This window comes from Lactuca saligna, chromosome 9 (assembly GCF_052625555.1).
Source record: "Lactuca saligna cultivar CGN05327 chromosome 9, ASM5262555v1, whole genome shotgun sequence".
Classification (NCBI taxonomy): domain Eukaryota; kingdom Viridiplantae; phylum Streptophyta; class Magnoliopsida; order Asterales; family Asteraceae; genus Lactuca; species Lactuca saligna.
This window is the reverse complement of record NC_136425.1, coordinates 50884644-50909479: the sequence shown is the minus strand read 5'-3', so window position 1 is coordinate 50909479 and position 24836 is coordinate 50884644. Positions and strand designations below refer to the sequence as shown.

The window sequence follows — 24836 nt, the reverse complement described above, 5'->3', positions numbered from 1 at the left end:
CTAAATGAGAATTGAATATCTCATTAATACGAGCTCAACGATAAAAAGATAGTCAAAAACGGAGTCCGTATGTAGGAGTTATGAATTTTACATGGTCGTTAACAATGTAATATTCCCATATTGTTTAATTTAAAATCGGCTGAGAATTATTCAACGGAGTCTAAACAAAAGTTGTAAATTATAGCTCCACTTATGCGTGAATATAAAGAATGTCGAAAACAGAGCTCATATGTGAAAGTTACGAGGTTTAGAAGTCGGCAGGGTGCAACTGCGAAGGGGGTGATGTGGCTGAATCCTGGCCATTGCTATCTCCCCAAGTCTTGCCACCAAATGGTGACATGTGGCACCAAGTTGAGCCATATTTCAACCTATAATTAGAACCATTTTCACTCTCATTTATTCACACCTCCACCTTTCTCTTTCTATCTCTAACTTCTCTCTAAACCTCCCAAAACCCCCTAAAGCCCTAGGAAACTCCCCTAGCGCAAGAAGAAAGCTCTGGAGCATCCGACGGCTCCGAGAAAAGTGATTTTCATCTCATAAGCTCTGCTCCAGCGGAGCCCGTTTTTTAGCAAAACCTGTTGTAAGTGAGATACGTCTTCCCTACTTTAAATATAACTTATGTTTAAATAGTATATCATTATTACGAACCTATGAATAAGATTTATCAATGATTTAAGTCGTTATACTGATTAATCTACTTACGAGAATGATGTATAGGTTGTGATTTGGTGAGGTGCTTAAAGTGGGATTTCCAAACAGTATACTTCGTATACCACACAGAACCTACCTCCGATATGATCCTACCCGGTTGTTCCTTACTTGATAGATCGTGAAGTAGACTTTGAGTTAATGACGAATCTAGACTAATAATTAGTCGTATTAAAGATTAGACTAAAACTTAGTGATAATAATTGTAGATTTCGTTGAAGGAAAATAGAATCGTTAGAAGTGACGCGATGCCCGAGTTTAGAATCATCACTTTAACACGTGAGTGCATAATCACTTTCATTTTACACATAGATATGAAGTATTTTATATTAATTACGTGATATGTATGCATATTATCTATTTACTTGATATCTATGATGGATGAACATTTTTATACGAATTTTTAATGATTTCATCTGTATATGTATTTTATATCTATAAAAATGTTGGGGTAAAACATGGGTAGATGAAATAGATGATGTCCGATAAAATGATGAGAGGCCTCGATGTTGACGATGATCCAGTCATCTAGCGGAGTATAGATGATGACCACAAACTATTTTAGACAGTTCAGTGGAACGCTAGCAGACTCACAACCTGTAGGTGTTTGTGAATGATGTGTTCACTGGTGTACTCCACCCCCTCATGGTTTCCTTATAGAAAATTATTTCTGAGGAACCCCCTTTGCAGTAGTGTCCACCCCGATGAAAATCCTTAGGCTAGGTCCCTTATATTAGATGCTTTAGGGACGTAAAGTGGGGATAACGGAAATGGGTAATCAAGTTTGTTGGGTTTGATGAAATTAATAAACTTATTTATTATGGGTTGAAAACCCTATGTGCTCACCAGGCTCCCAAGCCTGACCCACTCAGTTTCTTGTATTACAGGTAGTGGCACAAGAGCATAGTTGGATGACTTGACAAGGGATTATGGATTATAGGCTAGTAGATATAAATAAATGTTGTAAGGCCTATGTTGTTTTGCTTATGCTTTTGATCTATATCGAACATGACATCTCGAGGTTTTAATATAATAAAATCATATCTTCGGAAATGCTTTGATAATTTTTTTTATCATATTTATCTTTTGGGAACAAATTCCGCAATACTTTTCTTTAAAAGGGTACTCTGATTTTCGAATAAAGCATAAACAAATCGGTTTTTTATGGCCGTGAAATTGGTGATGTCACAGTTGGTATCACAGCATTAGTTTAAGCGAACTAGGAATTTGTAGGATTTTTAGACTTAAACTTACAATGATAAGCAATGATTATGAGATGAGTGTCTACTATATTGTAGACACAAGCACTAGTTTATTTTTAGGAAAGATGCTTAAAATGCTTTTATGTGCTAAATGCTTTATGTTTGCCTTATATGCTATTATTTTTTCGAATCTATGGTGTGTTGCCGATCGGATCTGGAAACTTTATGTGTTCAGGATTCTAAACGTACGACAACTATATTAGAACTGGCATGTAACCTTTCGGAGTAACAATGAGGATTTAAACGTCTATCGTAAATAAAGCTTTCCCTGTCTTAATATTCTCATCTCAAACTTCTACTTGGAGACTACTGAACTCTCAAGGATAGAGAGGTTTGCTAACAGATTGTCAGCAGACTTTGGCCCAATGGTCAAAATGGCAACTACTTTGAAGACAACTGTTAGAGCAGCCAAAAATGTAGAGACCCAGTTAAGGGAGAAGGGTCTAGAGAGATCTGAGGTAGGAGAGAAAAGGAAGTTTGATGGATATTCAAGGTCCAACAAGAAAAGAAAGTTCTCAAATTCTAGTTCTAAGAAGTTTGGAGGAGGAGGAGGAGGTGAAGTAAGATGGTACGAGAAGTCCAAAAAGAAGCACGTCGGGAAATGTAGCGAAGAGGTGACTTGCTACAAGTGTGGAAAGACCAGGCATTACTCCAATGAGTGTGCATCCAACAAGAGGGTGTGATATGGATGTAACGAGGACGGATACATTTCTAAAGACTGCTCAAAGAAGAAAGAGGCGGCAAGGCCTAATGGTCCACCAATGACGAAGGCGAGAGCTTTCCAGATGATCCTGTAAGTTGCAAAGGGTGCAGTAGATGTCGCTTCAGGTACCTTTCTTGTAAATGGATAGCCTGCCAATATACTCTTTGATTCCGGAGCAAATTTCTCCTTTATATCACACAAATTTGGTAGAAGACTAGCATTGCCTCTAGATAAACTTGATAATGCTCTAGTTGTAGAAGTTGTCAGTGGCAAATTCATACTTGTTAGCGATTGCATTAAGAACATTGTCATTGACTTAAACATAAACGAATTCCACGATGAGCTATTACCCATTGAATTGAATGGTTTCGACATCGTACTAGGAATGGATTGGCTTAGTGCGAACGATGCCGAAGTATTATGCAGAAAAAAGATGGTGAGAGTAAACTCACCTGGAAGAGAGTCACTTGTTGATGATTTCGAGGCTGTGAAAACATCCAATGAAATGATCAAAGCATTTCAAGAAATGGAAGCCATTCCCGATGAAAAGGAACTTGGTTTAGCTCACTTGAAAATCAGGCTTAAACTCAACGAAAAAGGTCAATATCCAAAAAAGGATATAGATTATACAAATAAAGCTCTGAAAATATTGGATGAAAATGATCACGATAATGATTTATCTTTACCCCTTGCTATGAATTTATAGTTATTGGGTTATGCTCCATATACCTTGAGTAGGTTTAGTGAAAGCTTAGGATATCTCAATAGAGCCAATAGGATCTTAAAAAAGTGAAATCTGACTTCAATAACCAGATCCGATCTGAAATCTGACTCCTTCAATAACCTTGCACTATTAGACGTCTTAAGACCTAGAAACTCAGGTGTGAATAATGTTAGACGAATTAAAACTCTGGTGGGAAAGAGCAACAAGGGTAGAGTCATACGAGTGTTTTATGAGTTTGGAATATTGATGGTTTAGCGTCGTTCTGAACTCAAACAATAAATGTGGTTTGGCGGTGTTGGTCACGATAATGATTTATCTTTACCCCTTTGCATATTATTATATTATATTTTTTATTTTAAATAAGTGAAAACATCATAAATGGTCCATATAGTAGTGAAATGATGAAAATGTCCTTCAGTTAACGGACAAAACTTAACGGAGTTAGCAATAATGACCGACTGTCAAAAGTTTTGAAAACATGGGGACCATATATGATGTTTTTAAACCATGAGAACTAAACTTCAAATCTGGAGAAACCACAGGAACCATTTATGATGTTTTTTCATAATTTAAACCATGATATATGTAGGTAATAAAAAATAAAAAAATAAAAAAAAAAATTTGACCATTGAAAATCAGTAAAAAGGAAAAGTGGTTGAAAATTGATTAAGCCCATCTACTACCGGATGCATGCGATGAGACCGCACTCGAAACCGCGACTTGGGGATGATGTTCGTTTGGTCGCCGTGGTTTGGGCCCGGACAGAGACTCTTTTATTGTCGATTTTTGGAACCGGGAACCGGTCATTAGAATTGGCCCAAAATCAGGAACCGAACCGGTCCAACGTAAAAAAAAAAAACACCCATGTCTTCTCAAATCTCAACCATCAATAAGCAATGTCAAGAACATATTTGTATGCTTCCGGTGGCGATGATTCCAAATAAATTGGTTAAAAAAGGAAGGAGATGCATCTGAGAGAACTTACGACTTCTCTGATTCACGTTTAGGGCATCCACAATGCATTGAACTCTATAGAGTTCAATGGATTGCCAAATCATTTTTCTACATTCCATACAATTCAATAAATTTTTTCCTACAATTCATTCAACTCTATAAAGTTCAATAGAAAGTTACAAAAACTAATTTAGAGTATGTATTCAAGATTAGAAAAACTTTCCTTTTTCCCATTGAAGAGTTCAATGGTCATTGAACTCCAAATCCATTGAATGTCAATATGGCATCTCACTATGGTAGAGTTTCATCCATTGAATGACAACTAGACTTGCCACCTCATCCAACTCTCCCATTAAACTCACCATAGTGGATGCTCTTATACTTCAATGGCAAACCTTCCATTTTCACCGAATAACCACCGGCCAAAGTTTGCATTTGAAACAAAAATATTAGATGAACTATCTTACTTTAGTTATGTGCTTAGGCTTTTTACCTATTCGAAACCAAAAAGCCAAAGAAGATTATGAAGATAGTTTCTCAAGAAACTTAGTTGAAGATATCAATAGTTATCAACACTGACACACGGAGACCATTTTGAGCTTATTCCATCTTCTCGTCAACTTTAGCAAAGTTGCTTATACCAATAAGTTGAGTAGTGCTTTTATTTGAAGTTACTATCCCATCGAACATGTTATCCAACAACAAAAATTTTAATTGTTTCGCAAACAAAAAGAAGCAAAAGTTGCGTTGATCATGTTCATAATTAGGCATAGGGTTGTAAACGAACTGAACGTTCGGTGAACCGTTCGTGAATTGTTCGGCGGGAAATTCGTTTACGTTCGTTTATTTAATAAATGAACGAACGTGAACAAAAATTATAGTTTGTTTAGTTAAATGAACGAACATGAACAATGGTCTCGTTCGTTCATTTATGTTCGTGAACGTTCGTTTATGATGTTTGTTTACGTTCGTTTACTTTTATTTATATTCATGTATATTCAATTATTTTTTATTATATTGTTATATTATATGTTCGTTTATGTTTATATATGTTCAATTATGGGTTTTTTTTATGTTTGTTCGTTCATGTATGTTTGTTTATGTTCGTTTAGCATGTTCACGAACATAAATGAAGGAACATGAACAAAGTAATTTGTTAAACGAACGAACATGAACAAGAAAATCTTGTTCGTTTATTCGTTCGTGTTTGTTTGTTGTTCGGCTAACTTAAACGAACGAACATGAACACGACCTTGTTCGTGTTCGTTTGGTTCGTTTACAGCCCTAATTAAGCACATATATGTTGTTATTTCTCGAGAATCGGTTCCAACATCGAAAACCCAGCAAAAACCGAAATCGAAACCGGTAAAATTGGAACCTGTAGAACTAGAACCGACGGTTCGGTTCAGTTCTTAATTTCGACCAATTTCAGTTCCAAGTTGGGTCTAGTTAGGACCGATTCGGGTCGGCTTCGTTGCTGATCTCTACTAAGAAGGCTGAAATTTTGAAACAATGGAGTGAAACCTATGCCCACATAGGCTATGGGACACATCACACATGTCTACTTGCCAAGTGTCGCCTCCACGCACACTTTTTTATTATTTATATAGTTCTTTTTTCTCGTTTTACATATTTTTTCTTATGAAGTCCCCTTACCTTTTTATTAAATTATTAATTTAAGAAATAAAAAACAAAGTTATCCAATATTTCACCTTTTCCCCAAATATTTCACATTGTGCATGGAAGCAACTCTGAAATCGTGTGGCATCTGCGAAGCGTTTTTTTGCCTAAATATATATGATGGTTTTGTATCATTCCCATGTTTCATAGTATGGACTACAAAATGGGCCCACTACAAAATTATGGGTCCATTATGAAATCTAACACAAAATATTATACCATTTTTATCATTCCCATGTTTCATAGTACTCAGCTTAGTCTTCACACAATATTCACAAACACTTGAAAGAACTTTTTTTTTCTCGTCCAAAATAAGCTTATTAGATTTTTTTGTAGTTCTTTGTGTTACAGGGCCAAAACAATCAATAAATGGTGAAACTTAATATATTAGGCCAAATGTTTGAACTACGATTTATATTTTCCCTCATGTATAAACACTTCCCGGTTGTTTTATTTGGTGTTATAGAGATAAATGATGACAATGATGCATGTTATCGTTAAACATGATGATGATCAAGACGATGTTTCTAAGCTTCCATTTGTTGTCAGCCTAAGCTGAGTACGTTCTTAATCAACTTTTAGGCTAACCAAGACAACTTGCTGGCTTGATAGCTTAAGCTACATGAGCCTGGATAGCTTAGCATCTGGAAGTTTTATCTATATAGGCGATTCGACTATGTATTTATCCGAACAATCTGATCTTTTACATTAAAAATGAAATAATTACAATATAATTAAATATAAAATATATATATATATATATATATATATATATATATATATATATATATATATATATATATATATATATATATATATATATATATATATATATATATATATATATATATAATACATGTATGTATGAGATCTACAGATTCCAGTTTAGCAAATTGTAATTGAAGTCGAAAATTTATGTTTGACTTTTTAATCTTTTTCTAAAAGGTACCAAATTACCCACCTGGTCCGGGCCTCGTTCCGTGAGCGGTTTATAAACCGACCCTTTTCCTTCTTTCCTTCGCGTGTAATTAAAGTCAAACATCATATGAGGTTGACACACCCCAACCTAACAATATAATTACAGTTTTGCCCTTATCCCCGTATATATATACCCACTCACCTCTAATTCTTGAAATGATGCACGCAATTCCAAGAAACCAAAAATAAACTCGTCTTAGACAGAATCTTGTTAAAATTTTATTCTTACTTGCGACATCTTCTTCTTATCATCGGCCTTTCTCTTGTAGTGAATATTGATCATGGGTTCTGGAGAACAATTCATGAGCCTCTATCATCATCATCATCATGATGTGATGAAGAAAGATGATCATAAGATGAACATACCAAAAGGTTGTGTCTCTGTGATTGTGGGACTTAAAGGTGAAGAGAAGAAGAGGTTTGTAATACCAGTTATGTACATGAACCATCCATTGTTCATGGAGCTCTTAAAGGAGGCTGAAGAGGAGTATGGTTTCCAGCATCAAGGTCCCATTACCATTCCTTGCCATGTTAAAGATTTCTGTAATGTTCGAGGATTGATTGATCAAGATCATAATCATCTATACCATCATAACCACCATCATCCTATTTGTTGCTTCAAAGATTGATCAAGCTTCCATTCTTGATCACTGATTATACTTCTTGCTGCAATTATGTATCTTTCTTGATCGTTGGTGCTAGGTTTGTAAATGTATATATATTAATAGACCACAAAACAATGAAAAAGAAATCTCAACATATATATATATATATATATATATATATATATATATATATATATATATATATATATATATATATATATATATATATATATATGCGATAAGAAATAAAAATTACTGTTAGAAAATGAGAAATAAATCATGTGCATGTTCTTTTGACGCATCAAAAAATTGAATCATTAAATGATTATAAGATATATGATTCAGAAAATAAAATCCCAGGAAAAAAAATAATGAATAATTATTTATTGGAATGAATCATTAAAATTGCCCAAAAAGTGAATATCACTTTCACTAAAAATATGAATTATCAAGGCGTTTTGCGGTCATTTTTTATAACACATATTATTTTTATATTATATAATGATTTATTTATTTGTTTCGTAAAAAAGATGCTAACTTGTTTATTTTCTTATGATTCTAATGGCAGAAAACTTATTTATGATAACAATCACATGATCCTCTATATATTGTTTTTATAAATAATCGATTTATGAACTTCATAAATTGCTTAAATGTAAAATAAATTTTAACCGACATATATGCTAAACATCATTTTTAAGATTTTTTTTATCTTAGCTGGTGTTTATGGGTTTAATATGAATAGTCACTAATTGTTTTTTAAACAGAAAAATTAATTTATTGATGAATGAAACTTGATCCCTCGAAATAAGACATCGCCTATATGGGTGGACTCTCAGCTTTTGGTGAATAGTCAATTCATTAATGGTTTATATAGATAAGTATATTGTTTGAGCATATTCCAACGAACAAAAATATACCGAAACACTAAAACGCTTTTCTTGTGTTTACGTGGATTTTTAGTAGTGCGTTGATTAGTATGATTAGTTAACGTAATTGACAAGCTAAAGTATTACTTTCTTTGCCATCTTTGTTTGATTTTTAAGATATAGTCATGTTTTCCTCGAGTTAAACAAGTATGAACGGAAAGTTGGGGATTTCCATCAAGTTCGTTAGTAACTGAAAATTCTTAGGGTCCCTCTCGCAATGTACATCATCGTTTTATTTTTCTTTTCCAACATTTTCAACTTACAACACATGAAACTCCATGTCTTGCATTCTTTCCAACACACAATAAATCATTTTTTAAAACAAAACACTTAGCAAAACTAATAAATAAAATTAAAACTAAAAATAACATTTCATTAAAAAAGGTAAACTACTACAAATGACAATTAAATTCATAAAATGACAATTAAATTCCTAAAGGATAATTAAAATTCTAATATGAAATATAAAGTCTCAATCATAAATCGCTCCAATTTGCCGTTTGCGAGCTAGCACCGCACTCACATCCTCCATTCAATGGTCAATTGATCATGCACTTGAAGGAACAACCACATATATTTTTCCTTTTTTTCATTGATCAATTGTAACACCTCCTCAAATAGTTTCACTTTCTTTTGCTAGGTTATTTCCATGTCACTTAATTTATCATCTTGGTATTGCTTTCTTTCCACATCTTCTTTGTTTGTATAGGCAACGCGACCTATTTCAGTGACGAGCTCTGTTATTTTGAGAGACTGTGAGGATGTGGATGCCGCTTTCTTCCATTTTCATAGTCTATGTATGCATTTGAAGATGTTGTGTATGTGTTAGAGTCGGACGTTTTGGTCTTTTTTTATAGAGGAGGGAGATTCTCACTCATTACTTCGACGGCTAACCATTTCGGTTGTAATTTTAGAATATCACATGCCACCATGTGTGGAACTTTCATTTTAAAGAGTTTGTGATACTCACTTTATTGTTACACCCCCAAACCGCGGGAACATTCGAGTGTGGAACGAGAATCACTGTATCACAATAATTTTATACATGAAAACACAAATACATAAACAACCATCATACCATATGATTATATCAGTTACATGTACCAAATGTTACATAGTATCAAAATACATTACAAGGTTTGCATGTTATCAAATAAAATAGTTCTCGTAATGATATTTGGTGTCTTGTCTTCAAAAGTAGCTCCATTGATCCGAGCTTAATTGTTTCATGAGATTATATGTCGTTAAAAGTCAACATAAAGTTTGTGAATTCATAAGAGTTCGGTTGTAGAAAAATCTGATATTTTCCATAGATGAAAATCGTATCTCCGTCTTGTAAAGAGTTTTGTATTTGTATGCCTTTAGCGTAAAAAAATAAATAATGTATGTTTGTAGTATGTATCCAAAAGTATTTATAAAATAAAAGTTCTCATAACTTCTAAACTTATAAAAGTGTGACTTGTCATGCGATTTTTATTATCCAAAAATCAAGTGTATAAGTAAATATTTATACTTATAAATGTAGTATATAAGTAAATAATCATACTTATAAATGTTGTGTATAAGTAATAACAATACTTATAAATGTTGTATATAAGTAAATAATCATACTTATAAATGTTGTGTATAAGTAAATAATCATACTTATAAACGTTGTATATAAGTAAATAACCATATTTATAGTGTATCATGCACTAGAATTTACTATTCGATGTAATAGTGAGCCCCTATAATTGAGCTATCGATTGTAATGTTGCCCGCCACGACGCTTCTTCGGATGTCGTGAAATGTTAATACAATTATCACCCCAGACCTACCAGTCCAGCTGTAGCTAGCAGCTTAGGTGCAGGTTGTCAATCCCATATAGATCTATACATAATTGTCCCACTCATTTAAGATTTAACGATTATAAGGTCGGGACTCAGCGTAATGGTTAAAGAAATGTCTCACATAACCCGTTGAAATTATGTAATTCTAGTTGTAAATGAAATTAGAGCTTTTCAATGTTCAATGTATAGTTCCAAATATGTGATGGCTACCCGGTGTAAAATGGTAATACCCATTGGATAATGGTATTATCTAAGGGTTAATGGTTTTATCCAATATGTAAACACAAAGTTCAAATCTTTTAAAACTAGACTTTTGGTAAAATGTTTGTTTGTGTTTATCCCATGTGTAATAATATTATCCAATGGATAAAGATATTATCCACCATACAATAACTTAAATATGAGAAACTTGTGCATATGAAAGAATAGGACTTGTGTGCTTCATTTGAAAACATGAATATATGTATACATTTTCATAAAAAAAAACATAAACACGCATGTAATAGTATTACCCAAAGGTTAAACATTTTATCCATCATATATTAGATATAGGACCTTTGTGTAAAGTCATTGTCCAAAATGTATTTTGGTTGCATGGCATGTAACCTCCCCCGAAAGTATAAAATGAGTGAAAACTAGTAGAAAAGGGGTTATGAACTCACTTTTTGTGCTTTCCCTAGAAGATGGCAAGAAATTGTGAGAAAGTTGAGGTAGAATTCGAGCTTTGGAAGATAACACCTCCTTGAACTTCAAGATCTTGCCTAGAGTTTTTGATTCAAGATTATGACTAAAAATAACCAAAAGATGATGATGGATGGTGGTGAATCTTGAAAATTAGGAGAAACACTTACCAAAAGACTTGTAAAAACACTTATCAAAAGCCTTGAATCAACTAGAGAATTCTTGGAGAGTTTAGAGAGTACAAAAGTGAGATTGAAGATGAAATGGTGGAGAGGGAGGCCTCTTGGCCGAATTTATAGAAGGAGAGGGAGAAAGAACAGTGGTGGTGGTTTGCATGCAGAAAGGAAGAGGTAAGGTGTTGTGAATATTTAATTTAGGGTAAGCTTTCTCCATTTTTTTTATTCATGTAAGGTCCTTTGATTAAAATAATCAAGTAAAGCATTTGGATTATTATATTCATGGTATGGTTTCTTGATTTCTTTATTATGTAGATGATACAGTGATGTTGGATATGGGGAGATATGTTGGGAGAGAAGAGACATAATTTGTCTCATATAGTTTTTATAAAAACCTAGCCCTTTTTATAAAAGTTTGTCATTTCTATAAAAGTGTGGTGGGATTTAAGAATTGGTAAGGTTTAATAACTAATAAAAATATTGCTATTTAATATTATTAACAATAATATTAACACCTTATTATTAAATTGTTTTTCTCAAATTCGTTGTATAAAATGTGAGCGTTAAACATGATAACTTTCGTTTTCTAGATGTATGATCTTTCTCTGTTAATTAACTGGAGTATCAAGCTATCATATGATGTTTGCAACATATTTATGGCTTTGTGAACACGTTAACCTCATGTCATAATTATTACCCAATACCCGACAATATTTGTGTGTTTTATCGAATTGCTACTTTTAACGTAGTTTATTGCTCACAGTTAAAGCGTTTATTCGATAATTTATTCAAAATAGTGCATGTAGTATTATAACATTCAATTATACATTAGGGATGTTACGAAGATCACATTTCTTCTTTTTGACCTAATATATGCATAATTGACTTTTATTGATCCTTGTTGTCTTTTTTGACCAAAATTTGACGAATGTCACATCATCCCCCCGTTGAAAGGAATTTCGTCCAGAAATTAGTCTTAGATATCGGGTTCCTAGGGATTTGGTAAAATTTGGGGATACTTCTGTTTCATTTGATCTTGACGCTCCCAAGTGTACTCAGGTCCCCGCTTAGCATTCCAAAGGACCTTTACTATCGGAATGCGATTTTGTTTCGTTTGTTTTCCCTCTCTATCCATGATTTTGACCGGTTCTTCGATGAAATTTAAGCTTTCATTAACCTCGATCTCATCTAATGGAATGACAAGGGTTTCATCTAATAGACATTTCTTGAGATTTGATACGTGAAAGGTGGAATGTACATTGTTGAGTTCTTGAGGTAATCGGAGCTTCTAGGCTATAAAGCCTATCCTTGAAAGGATCTCGAAAGGTCCAATATAATGTGGATTAAGTTTACCTTGTTTTCTAAAATGTATCATCCCGTTCCATGGCGATACTTTTAATAGTACCCGACTGCCAAACTGTAACTCCAAAGGCTTAGGTCTCCTGTCTGCTCAGCTCTTTTGTCGATCTCGGGATGCTTTCAGTTGTTCTCGTATTTGAACGATTCTTCTCTGTTGTTTCCTGTATGATCTCTGGGCTGGTGAGGGTGCTATTGGTCGCTTGACCCTTAGCCATTTGGGTGTCTCCAACTTCAGCCCAACATAATGGTGATCTACACTTATGTCCATATAGTGCCTCAAATGGAGTGGCTTTGATGTTGGCGTGGTAGTTATTTTTATAAGAGAACTCAATCAGTGGTAGGTGAGTGTCCCAGCTTTTCCAAAGTCCATCACACAGGCACAAAGTATATCTTCCAATGTTTGAATGGTTCGCTCACTCTGACCATCTGTTTGTGGGTGGTAGGTTGTACTCATATCGATTCGGGTCCCCAATGATTTTTGCAATGATTGCCAAAAACGTGAAGTAAACCCACTATCCCTATCTAAGATTATGGACAATGACACACCATGCAGCCTTACGATGTCTTTGAGATACGTTATTGTCATATTTTCCATCTTATCTGTCTCTTTGATTGGTAGGAAGTGTACGGATTTTGTTAGTTTGTCTACGATCACCCAGATGGTATCGTGTCCACCTGTAGTCTTGGGCAACTTTTTCATGAAGTCCAATGTAATCCACTCCCAATTCCATTCAGGTATTTCTAGTTGTTGTAACAGCCTAGAGGGCTTCTACTATTCTACTTTGACCTTAGCACAGGTTAGGCACTTACCTACGTAAGTGGCAATATCTACTTTCATGTTTGGCCACCAATACAACCTTTTCAGGTCATGGTACATCTTCTTTTCCCCAGGGTGAATGGAGTATTTTGTATTGTGTGCCACGTTCATGATCAAATCTGGCTCTAAGATTGCTGAAATTTGGCGTCCAGATTCAATTCATAAAATACTATATTCCATCATCTCTGAGCTCAAAGTTCTTATCCATTCCCCGCAGTACTTCCTTTGGGGCGTTTTCCATTTCCAGGGCCTCAAGATGAGAATTCTTGATTTGTGCGGGTAGGTGTGAGTGTATGGTCATCGTTAACGATTTTACTCGACGTCCAGAGTATTCCTTCCGGCTTAAGGCATCTGCTACGACGTTTGCCTTGCCCGGGTGGTAACGAATATCGCATTCGTAATCGTTCAAAAATTTGACCCATCTTTGATGCCTCATGTTAAGCTCTTTCTGGTTGAGGATGTGTTGAAGGCTCTTGTGGTTGGTAAATACCGTACACTTAGTGTTGTACAGGTAGTGTCTCCAAATCTTCAGGGCGAAGGCTACGACTCCAGGCTCAAAATCGTGGGTAGTGTAGTTGACTTCGTGTGTTTTGAGTTTCCTAGAAGCATAAGCGATGACCTTTCCTCTTTGCATAAGCACACATCCCAACCCTTGATTCGAGGCGTCGCAATACACGACGAAGTCCTCCGTGCCTTCCGGAAGGGATAGGTTGGTGCGCTGCACAACGCTTGCTTCAATGTCTGAAAGGAATCCTCTTGTTTGTGTCTCTAGTCAAAACTCACCCCTTTTGGGTTAATGTTTTAAGGGTTTTAGCTATCTTGGAGAAGTTTTTGATGAATCTCCGATAGTAACCCGCAAGACCCAAGAACTGGCGTATCTTTGTCGGCGTCTTTGGTGTCTTCCAGTCCTTTACCGCCTTTATCTTGGATGTGTCCACATGTATTCTTTCTTTGCTGGCTACATATCCTAGGAAGTCTACCTTCTATAACCATAACTCGCACTTTGAGAACTTTGCGTAAAGTCTCTCTTTTCGTAGTAATTCTAGTATTGATCGCAAGTGTTGCCTATTCTCCTCCTCACTACGTGAGTATATCCATATATCATTGATGAATACGATCATGAATTTGTCTAGGTATGGTTTGCATATGCGATTCATGAGGTCCATGAATACTGCTGGAGCATTGGTCAATCTGAATGGCATTACTACAAATTCTTAGTGGCCATATCATGTTCTGGATGCCTTTTTCGGGACATCTTCTTCCTGAACTCTAAGTTGGTGGTACCCTGATCGCAAATCAATATTTGAGAAGTATTCGGATCCTTGTAATTGGTTGAATAGATCATCGATTCTGGGAAGCGGGTACCGGTTCTTAACGGTCAGATTGTTTAGTTCCCGATAGTCAATACACATTCTAAAGGATCCATCTTTCTTCTTCACGAATAAGACTGGTGCTCCTCATGGTGTGAAGCTTGGTCTAATGAATCGCTTCTCTAATAATTTTTGTATTTGACTAAACAATTCTTTCATTTCCGTCGGGGCCAATCTATACAGAGACTTTGCTATGGGCACTGCTTCTGGGATTAAGTCGATTTTGAACTCGACTTGTCGTACAGGTGGTAACCCCAAGAGGTCTTTTGGAAACACATCAGGAAAATCACGGACTTTTGGTATGTCCATGATGTCTTTCACCTCTTTCTTCTGGTCCACTATATGTGCTACAAATGCATAATACTTCTTGTGCAATTACTTCTACACCTTGATGCACAAGATGATTCGGAGGCCCTTGCTTTGTTTGTCACCATATACCATGAGGGTTATATTGTTTGGTAGGCTGAGTTGTACGAATTTCTCGTGACACATGATGTTGGCACATTGAGCGATTAACCAATCCATGTCGACTATTATGTCAAAGCTCCTAATAGTCATAGGCATGAAATTGATTTGGAAGGCATGGTCGTTTAATGTTTGGGTGCAGTTTAGGTAAATTTCCTTAGTATTTTCAGTTCAACCATTAGCCATCTTTACTGTATAGATTTCCTTAAGTGTTTGTGGGTTTTGATTTAGTAGTTGTTTGAACTTATGACTAACAAATCTTTTCCCGACACCACTATCAAAAATTACGTAGGCATAGGAGTTATTGACAGGGAACTGGTGGTTGTCGAGGCCAACAAAATTAATAACCCTAAATATTACACACTAAAATAGTGTATAGTGGTAAAGGGATCGAATCCACGGAGATTGGTTCAATTTATAACTCTATGAAAAATCTCTTTGTAAAAATACTTGTAAAATGACAATAAAAATAAAATGGAGGGTTTTGGTGTTTTGAAATACTTGAAACAAACTAGAGTTAACTATGATTTAAATAGACAAATGCAACAAAAATAAGAGTTTGATGTAAAATCAATAAGGGAGAGATGGTTGACTTAAAGTTTCCTCACTTTGACTTTTGATGAACATATCATTAGAATCCAATAGTGCAATACTTTGATTTAAATCCTTAATTTGGCTATAGTAATCCAAGAAGCTTGAGATTACCTAGACTTTTCTTAATTGTTGAAATGGCTAGAGAAGCTCATAACAATTTCCTTAGTCAAAGTCACTAATTCCAAATAGCATGTAATTAGTGAAAGTCAACTAGCATTAAGAACCAAAAAGTCACCAAATCCAAGAGGAGTCAATTGCTTTCACTACCATGTTGGAGGAAATGTTTTTATGATTGTGTAAAGCAAAAACAACACAAAAATCACTTGTTGCTTGCTAATTTGAGGATCATTTACTTAATCAAGAAATTAGCCAACTAATCACCACAAACATATTTAAACTCATGAATAAAAACATACTAGTAGTGATAATATGATGAAACACAAAACATTTCCATAAAGATTCAAGAACAAGTTCACAGATTCTTCAACATCCAACAAAAGTTCAAAGGATTCAACAAAAAGTCACCCAATATTTGTTTAGCCAAGCATGGCTAAACTCAAATGAACAAAGTTAGATAAGATTGTACCAAACATTTGACAAGATTCAAGAGGTGAAAAGAAGATATTCTTCAAGTGTTCTTGGCCTCCAAAAGTGCTCCAAACTCCAGAGAGAAAGTCTCAAAATCGGACCTCCAAGATAAGGCTGAAGAGGCACACCAACCTTCCCAATATAGAGCTCTAAGTAAAATCCCAAAATTGCCCTTGTCAGGAATCCACGCGGGCCGCGGGGAATCTTACGCGGGCCGCAGGCTCTGATGGGAATTTTGGGCTTCTTCAAGTCTTGGGCCCCCACAGCTAATCCATTGGCCCAATTCGAATCCAATCAACTCCTAGCCCATTTTTCATCAATATTTCTTCAATTAAAGCCCAATTTGTCTATCCACATCACTCGAAACTTCCGCAAACTCCCAAATATTGATCTTGCACACTCAAGAATTCTCCCGCACCTTTCAAATTTAAAGCTCAATTCTTCCAAGCCTTCAAGCAATTGACAAGTCCACCCCATGAATCACCTTCGTAGCCATCAAGCACGAAATCTCCAATTCCCTTCAAGCCCAATCGCCTCCCAAGAGTGCCGCCCCGCTAGTTTCCAAGAAAATCTGCAATAATGCTCAAGAAACTAGAAAGTACCCCGAAATGGTCATAAAAATAACAAAAGGGAAAATATGCATGGAAGTTAACTAAAATGAGAATGAAATGTACTAAAATAAACTATAAAAAGAAGTAAATAAAATGAAGCTATCAGGAACGTACTCCTGTATTGCTTCTCTTGTTCCCATGGTCAACGCCCTACCTTGTCCTCCTCCACTTGGATTCTTTGTTTTTAGGCAGTCCTTCTTGAAGTGTCCTGTCTCTCCATATCCATAGCAAGAGCGGGTTGCTCCTAATTTAGAAGGTTGGTTGGCCACTTGGATTGGGGCTCTAAAGAACTTGGTAGTGTGCCCCTTTTATCTGCAATTGGAGGAATACATTTCCCTACAAGCGCGGGTATGGTGATAGGGACAATTGTCACATTTTTGGAGGTTCCCAGAGTATTGATTCGTTTGGTTGGTGGATGCAGGTGTGTTAGCGGCAACAATTTCCATTGTCCCTTGTTTTTACGGGGACCCTATTAGGGTCGTTCCTTCTTCTTATCCTGAAATTTCCTCTTTCTATCTCTACCTTTGGGAGGGTTAGCTTTCTGAATCATGGTTCCCTGGAAGATGCCTTGGTCAGTCAACTGATGAGCGATACACTTTACGCTGTCAAAGGTGGTTAGTCGAGAAGAAATGACCATACCTTGGATTTGCAGGGTAAGCCCCAGATGTATCTCTCTATCTTTTTGTACTTAGGAGTAACCATTCCCGGGCACAAGATATCCAGATCATTGAAGCAGTTTGTGTAATTCGCTATCTTGGAATCCTTCATGGTGAGATTCCAAAGTTCTTGTTCTAAGCCTTGCATCTCACTCCTCAAACAGTATTCCTCTATCATCATGACTTTCAACTCTTCCCAACTCATGGAATTCCAGTAGTGAGACCCATAGTCTTTACATGGTCGTTCCACCTTGACAGGGTGGAATCCATGAATGTGCAAGCAACGAATTTCACCTTGCACTCGTTCGTGTAGGAGCTTATCTGAAACACTTATTCATTCTTCTCGAACCAGCGTGTTAGTTTGATCACTCTCCCGTTTCCATAGAAGTTTTTGGGTTTAAAGTTGTAAAAGTCCTTGTATGATCAAATTTGGGAGTTTCCTCGGCTGTCACTTTAAGAGTTATGGTTATTGTGTACTTATCCTTCATGCCTTTTGGTATTAAAGTTTGCTACGACAAGCGCCACCCTTTATGCGATCATTTCTTTGATTGCATCCGCTTCCATTGATGTTGGTATTTGAGTTCGTGTTGGTGGCCGTGTTGGTGTTGGGGTTGGTCCTGAATGGAGTCTTGTGCTTCGCCTGGGTGGCATGACTCTGTTACAAGTATTAAGGTTTGAAACAATCGTATGCCATAAGTACATCGTGTTATTGTTGCTGTATGATTCCTAATGTCTTGACCAACATTGCCATTGACATATTTAGGTTTGTAAGTAGTAGTATTATTAAGTATCTTATACACAATGTACAATCGTCTCGTAAGCAATAAGATAAGAATATTCCATAGACTTGAATTTCAATATTCTTTGAAAGCACACATAGATTTTGTTTCAATACTACTAGACGTAAAGAAGTACAATAAGCCTAACACGAGATTTAAGTAGTGTAATCACTTACTCACTAGGCTATACTAGTCTATTATCTACCAAAATGATGCACAATGTGCCCTGCTATCTCAATCATCTCGCAAGTGGCCTCCTCCGCTCTCTGTCCCCCTGTGACTGTCGTAGCTTAGCTGCAAGGATTTGTTATCTCATGGCGGCCATCTCCTCCTCTAAGGAGTGTAGGCGGTCCTTATTGTTCTCCTACTCTACTTGTAGGTTCAGCATGGCATTCGTATGGTGTTCTTGTTACTCGTGGATGCGTCAAATTCGCACCGTCGCGTTCCAGGCTTCGCCACTGACCTCCATTACCTCGTGATCGAGAGCCTGAACCTAAGTGTCTAAGCGGGCCATTCGTGGTAAAATCAGAGGTAGTGCTCGATCTGCATGGGTGTTAGGGCCCGGAGCATGGTATAGTTGTTGGATTAGTGTCTAAGTCCATAACTATTTTGGTATGTACTTGACCCGATGGTGCATGGTCCTTTTGGGTTGCCTTCACCAAAGCAACTTGATTGGAGAAATGAATAAAGAGAGAGAGGATAATATGATTTATTAATATGTTATAAGAATAATATATTAAAGGAGAAATCATATTTGTTTAATTAATATTGGTCAATAATTAATTAAGAATTAGTTTTGTGATCAAATGTAATTAATTAAACTAGAGGGGCTGATTTGTAATTATGTGATAGTTACAAAATAAGGTAAGGATTATCTTATTTATATGGTGGATGAATTTAAGGTTGGAAAGCCTTAGAATTCGAGTATGATAAGGATTCAAGGATTATCTTATTGGTTGCTTAATGGATAATCAACTAGATAAGGATAATGACTGAAACCCTATCTCTACACCTATATAAACACCCCTAGGGTCATGAATTCGTGTATCCCTTCCCAAGAGGTCCTAGATACGAATTCTAACCTCTCACCTCTCTCTTTATACCTTCTCCATTTGCTTATGGTGTTTGTAAGCCATTAGAGGAGTGACACTTGTGACTCTAAGCATTCCAAAGTCAATCCAAGGTGGAGTTGTGATTGTTATTGCTATATAACAATCAAGGTATGTTCTTAAACCTAATTATATGTTAATGTCGATTTCCATATGTTAGAATTAGGGTTTATAGTCTTGGATTCAAAGCATGTACAATAGAGAAACCCAGATCCAAGCATTAGGGTTTGTATGAGAACATAGGATGTCTTATGACCAAAACCCATCAGTGGTATCAGAGCCTAGCTTGGTTTCAATTGTATTGATGCATTGTATAACTGGAAAATCGTTTTTTGGGCTTTATAGCTGAGGAACTCGGCGAGTACCACAGTGTACTCGGCGAGTAGACCTCAACTCGGCGAGTACAGTGCGGTACTCGGCGAGTTCGAGCGTCAGATAATGCTTATCTCGGGATTTCTTGCTGTTTTTGCATATGGATAGTTACCTTATCATGTTAGATCAATATAAATCCGATTTTATGATATATATGACTATATTGTTGATCTAATTAAAGATAATTATCAATTAACAAGATAATTGTTTCCTTATAAGATAATTGATTAATTATTTTGAGTAAATTGATAAATTGTTTTGCAAGAAATCATTAAACAAATCAAATGTGGATAATTATGTAACTAAATGTTAGTTTAGATTATTTGTTATTTGATCCTTGTTGTTATGAAAAGTTTCATATTTTCCCCTTTAGGTTTTATAGTTTAAATTTGAACCCAAAAGTTTTGGAGTTTTGAAATTTAAATAGTTAAAACCCTAATGTTTTGAAAAAGGTTTCAAAACTTGCCCTCAAGTTTTGGAATTTAAAAGTTGATTAAAGGTTTATTAGAAATGTTAAATTCTAAAACCCTAGTAATGTTTTGAAAAGTTCAAATCACACCCTTATGGTTTTATTAATTAAGTAAGGAGTATAATTAAAAGAGGTTTAATAAATCCATAAAAGTTTAGGTTAACTATTTAATTGAATTAAAAGTGTAATTGTTAAAGTTAACCATATAGTATTTTAAAAGTGTGAAATACACCCTATACTATATATATAACATTAAAGGTCTAACATTATATATATGTATGAGTAAAAGTCAGTCTTACCGTTAGTAGGCCTCATTCACGAAGCTGGTCTATAAGGGGTGTTTAAGAAAATTGCCTATAAAATGGCGATTGAATGGGTATCCGCTCTTACCCACCGCACTCTTGACTAGTGGAGGGTCGTTAGCCGAACGGGTAGGATAGGACGAAACCTTCCATTATAAGTATAATGAAATACAAAGTAACTAAATGTTTTTCAAATTCCCAATCTTAGTTACTTAGGCAAAAGTGAATTGATGCAATTCCATGAAATTACACTTTGTGCCCTTGCGAAGATGTTAGTGGAGCGTGTGTGGTTTACCGACACACTAAATGGTTCTAAGCAAAGGTAGCAAAGGGTGACTCAATGTTTGTCATAGTTCGGTGGAGCGTGTGTGGTTTACCGGCACATCGAATAGGTGATTGTAACATGTGAGGGCACCATGTAGTTTGCATGGTTATTCACACCCGTTTTGTGATCCTCGGCATCCCAGTCACAAACTAGAGGGGCATATCGAGATTTAAACATGCCATTGAAATGTTCAATGAATCTCAAAGGATCTAGGAGTTTTCATAGATTTAAAACTTAAATTTCTTTTTCGTTTTTCATGGTGGAAACTAGTGAATCGTCATTCACTTACCTTCAAATGTTCTGCAATTTGGGTTACGACATCCCTCTCCCGAGTTGTAGGATATTGTGTTGGGTCCTAGCCTTGGAATTTCATTTGGGTGATTTACCAAGGAATCAATCAATCAACTAACTTGAATTCGTTTTTTTCTCCCGATGTCAAAGTTCGACAACTATGGTCTTCCCAAATCCCGTGGAACAAGCATTCCACATGAAGATGATATTCCACGATTCGATCGAGGAACAAGAAATCATGCTTCACTTCCTCCTCCTCCTCTAATTATTCTCCCTAACCCACAAGATTGTAAAATTGAAAGGTTCAATATCACTCAAGCCCTTTTGGCAAGTAAACATAAAGAGGGCAAGTCGGTGTGTGCACACGTCTTAGGGATGAAGTCACACATTGATAGATTAAGAATGATGGGATCCGTTGTCGGTGAAGCGATGGCTGTTGATTGGGTTCTTCAATCACTTCCTAACTCGTATAGTGAGTTCGTAAGAGAGTACTATATGATGAACCACGACGTGACACTTATAGATCTCACCTACATGCTTATTGCTGCTGAATCAACAATGGTTTGGCACAATAGAAAAGCAAAGTTGATTGGTGAATTTGCCTTCAAGACCTCTATGGATATAGACAATGGCAATGAAAGACATGCAATGATCGAAAAAGTTTGATCATAAGAGAAAGGCGATGTCTGAAGTAGTTCCATGTGTTGTTCCAAAGGAGTCAATTTGCTTTTATTGCCAAGAGAAGGGGCATTGGAGACGAAGTTGCCCTATTTACCTAAGAGATCTAAGAGATGGGAGAGTCAAAAGTATGACTACGCTTTAGGTAAGAATCCACTATCTAACTCCATTAAGTTCCTATTCATTGATTCTTAATACATGATGTGATAAGATTGCATTTGAATGTTTTGAAGGATCGGTGAAAAGAAAGGAAGCTTGATAAGAGAGCAAGATGAATCTAATCACAAGAGATGGATCTTGATCGCATGGACTTGAAGATTGGATTTTGAGCTTAGATATTTATGATAGAGTTGTTAGAAATTTTCTTTTTACATAGTTTTCAATAGATTTTGCATTGTAAGGACAAATGTTTTTCCGTTGCTTTTATAAATAAAATAAATTTTGTTTGACTTATTTATTTATTTGTTTACTTCCTTGCAATGAAATCGTTATGTGAAAATTGATGTTTGCATATTTCTACAACGAATGGATATGATTCTTAGTTATGTTATTTATGGAAATGTCGAGAATTTACCAAATAGGGAGAGTTTCTCATCGCCCAAGTTTCAATTGGACAGAAACTTGGAATCATGCAACTTGGTTGCATGATTAATGAGAAATTTCGTATTTGGAAATTGGACTAATTCATTGACAAAGTGTCAAGTGAAGGACTAGGAGATCGAGTACACAAAGTTGTGTGTTGATCAAGTTCACCATAAGAGTAACAAAGATATTCATCATGATTTACTAAAGGCTTAGTAAATATGATTACACTTACAAGATTAAGTGTAATTTTGAATTGATTAAAGGGTTTAGATCAATAGCAAAACGAATAAGAAGAATCAAGTAGGCAGAAAGATAAGAGTTTCTCCATTCTAAGAAGAAGGGAGAGTAGCTTTTATGCTTTATGATAGGTCTTAATGATTAAGAACCATATCTCAATTGTTCCTCTAATGAGTCTTGGTACAATTGTATGTCCAAGAAGAGGAATCAAAGATTGAAGAAATTGTCAAATCAAGAAGTCAATCATACTTCGTTCCAAAACAAGTCTTAAAGTCAAGATTGTGACACTGAGTGAATAGTATTAAGAAGGTTTATAACATTCATCAATTGTGGAAAGTTGTGATGTCTTGGATAAGATAAAGACCAACTAAGACCAAAATTATGAAGTGTTTTGTTTTGATATAAGCTACACTAACTCTTGAATATTTGTTTGTCAAGAAATGTTTTGATAAGAGAATCGTATATGTCAAGGAGTCAGTGGGAGTCTTAATAGTCTTGAAAAGTTTCAAGAACAAATCAAATAAGCCTTATCGATCATCACTAGCACACGAGTTGAGGTTTACAACCTATCGTGAAGATATTATTTTGTTTCTGTGCCAATCCAATCGAGTTAACTATGCATGTGAGTCCTATGAGTTCTCATTTGAATGCATAAAAGGCAAGAACCTTGATCAATGGAAAGTACATTGATAGGAAAAGGTGAGCTACTTAACTACTTGGAAGACGTGGTGGGCAGCTGTGCTACCATAAGGCAAGAAATCAAGATTAAGAAAGTTCGATCCATATGAGTTTGAATTTGTCGTAAACTTTGGATTTTAACAAATTCACATGGATAGGAACACATACACCGTTTAAATCTAAGTGTCATAAGATTTCCTCCTTCATGAAAATGATTGTGAGAAAATGCTTTCACTAAGAAAGATTTTAAAAAGATAGTGATTGTAAAATTGCATTCTCGAATTCGATCATGGTTACGACATCCCTTTCCATAATTTGAATTGTGAGGTTTGGCAATTAGTCTTAATTGTTAAGACACACATATGAACTATCTAAGGCAAAAGTGTATAAGTTCAAGAAGTCTTGATAAAAAATTATCAAAGCATTAAGTATTAGAAACATGAACTTAAGAAATTCAATAAGTATTGTTTTTCTGAAAGTTAAGATGTTTATGAATACATGTCGAAGCTAGTGGGAGCATAAGTGTTATGTTTTATAATAATCATCATGATAGTGGGAGCATAAATGTTATGATTGTATGATTATTAAGGCAAGTATTGCATAGTTGGCAATATTAATTATAGAAAACAAGAGTCATACTTTGCAAAGTTGTAAGAGTTGAAAGGTTGTTTTGCTATAATTAAGGGAGAGAATATTATGCTTCATTTCAAATCTAAAGGATTAGGTTGTGAAATGTTGATAAATTTAGTCAAAGGTACATAGTGTGTTCTTAAAGTTTCGATTATGATTACGGCATTCCTCTTCACAATTCGAATTTTGAGAACATAGAAAATAAAACATTGTGCGTCGTGTCCCATACGCTTCGGGTATAGGATCGATTGCAAATGCTTTAATGTTTGACCATTCTAAAATTTTCCAAATGTCCAGCGCATTTAGAGGGAAAAGGGACTAGAATTGGTTCTGACTAAAATAATTAAACAACTATCAAAAGACGATTCGAAGTTCGACGAGAATTGGTCGCTTGTGAGTAGTTGGAAGTATAGTATTGGAAATTATGGAAATGTTTCCATATTGGATGGACAATATCGACATCATTACGAATAGATAAGATTCTATTAAGAAATTAGTTGTCATATGGAAGCGTGTCCATATTGGGAAGTAAATATTGAAAATCTATGACTAGATTAGAAACCTTTATGCAAAAGGATGTTCAAAGGAATGTGCTTTGAGTGAGAGACATCGTATCTAAGGAATTGTCTTGTAACAATCTCCGATAGAGGACTTTGTAATATCATTGGCAATAGTCTTTGAGACTTTGG

The 24836-nt window shown here is 35.5% G+C and overlaps 1 pseudogene; it reads left to right on the top strand.

Moving 5' to 3' along the window:
• The first annotated feature begins 7293 nt into the window (after positions 1-7293).
• On the top strand, positions 7294-7641 carry LOC145016334 (auxin-responsive protein SAUR32 pseudogene; annotated as a pseudogene).
• The last annotated feature ends 17195 nt before the right edge of the window (positions 7642-24836 follow it).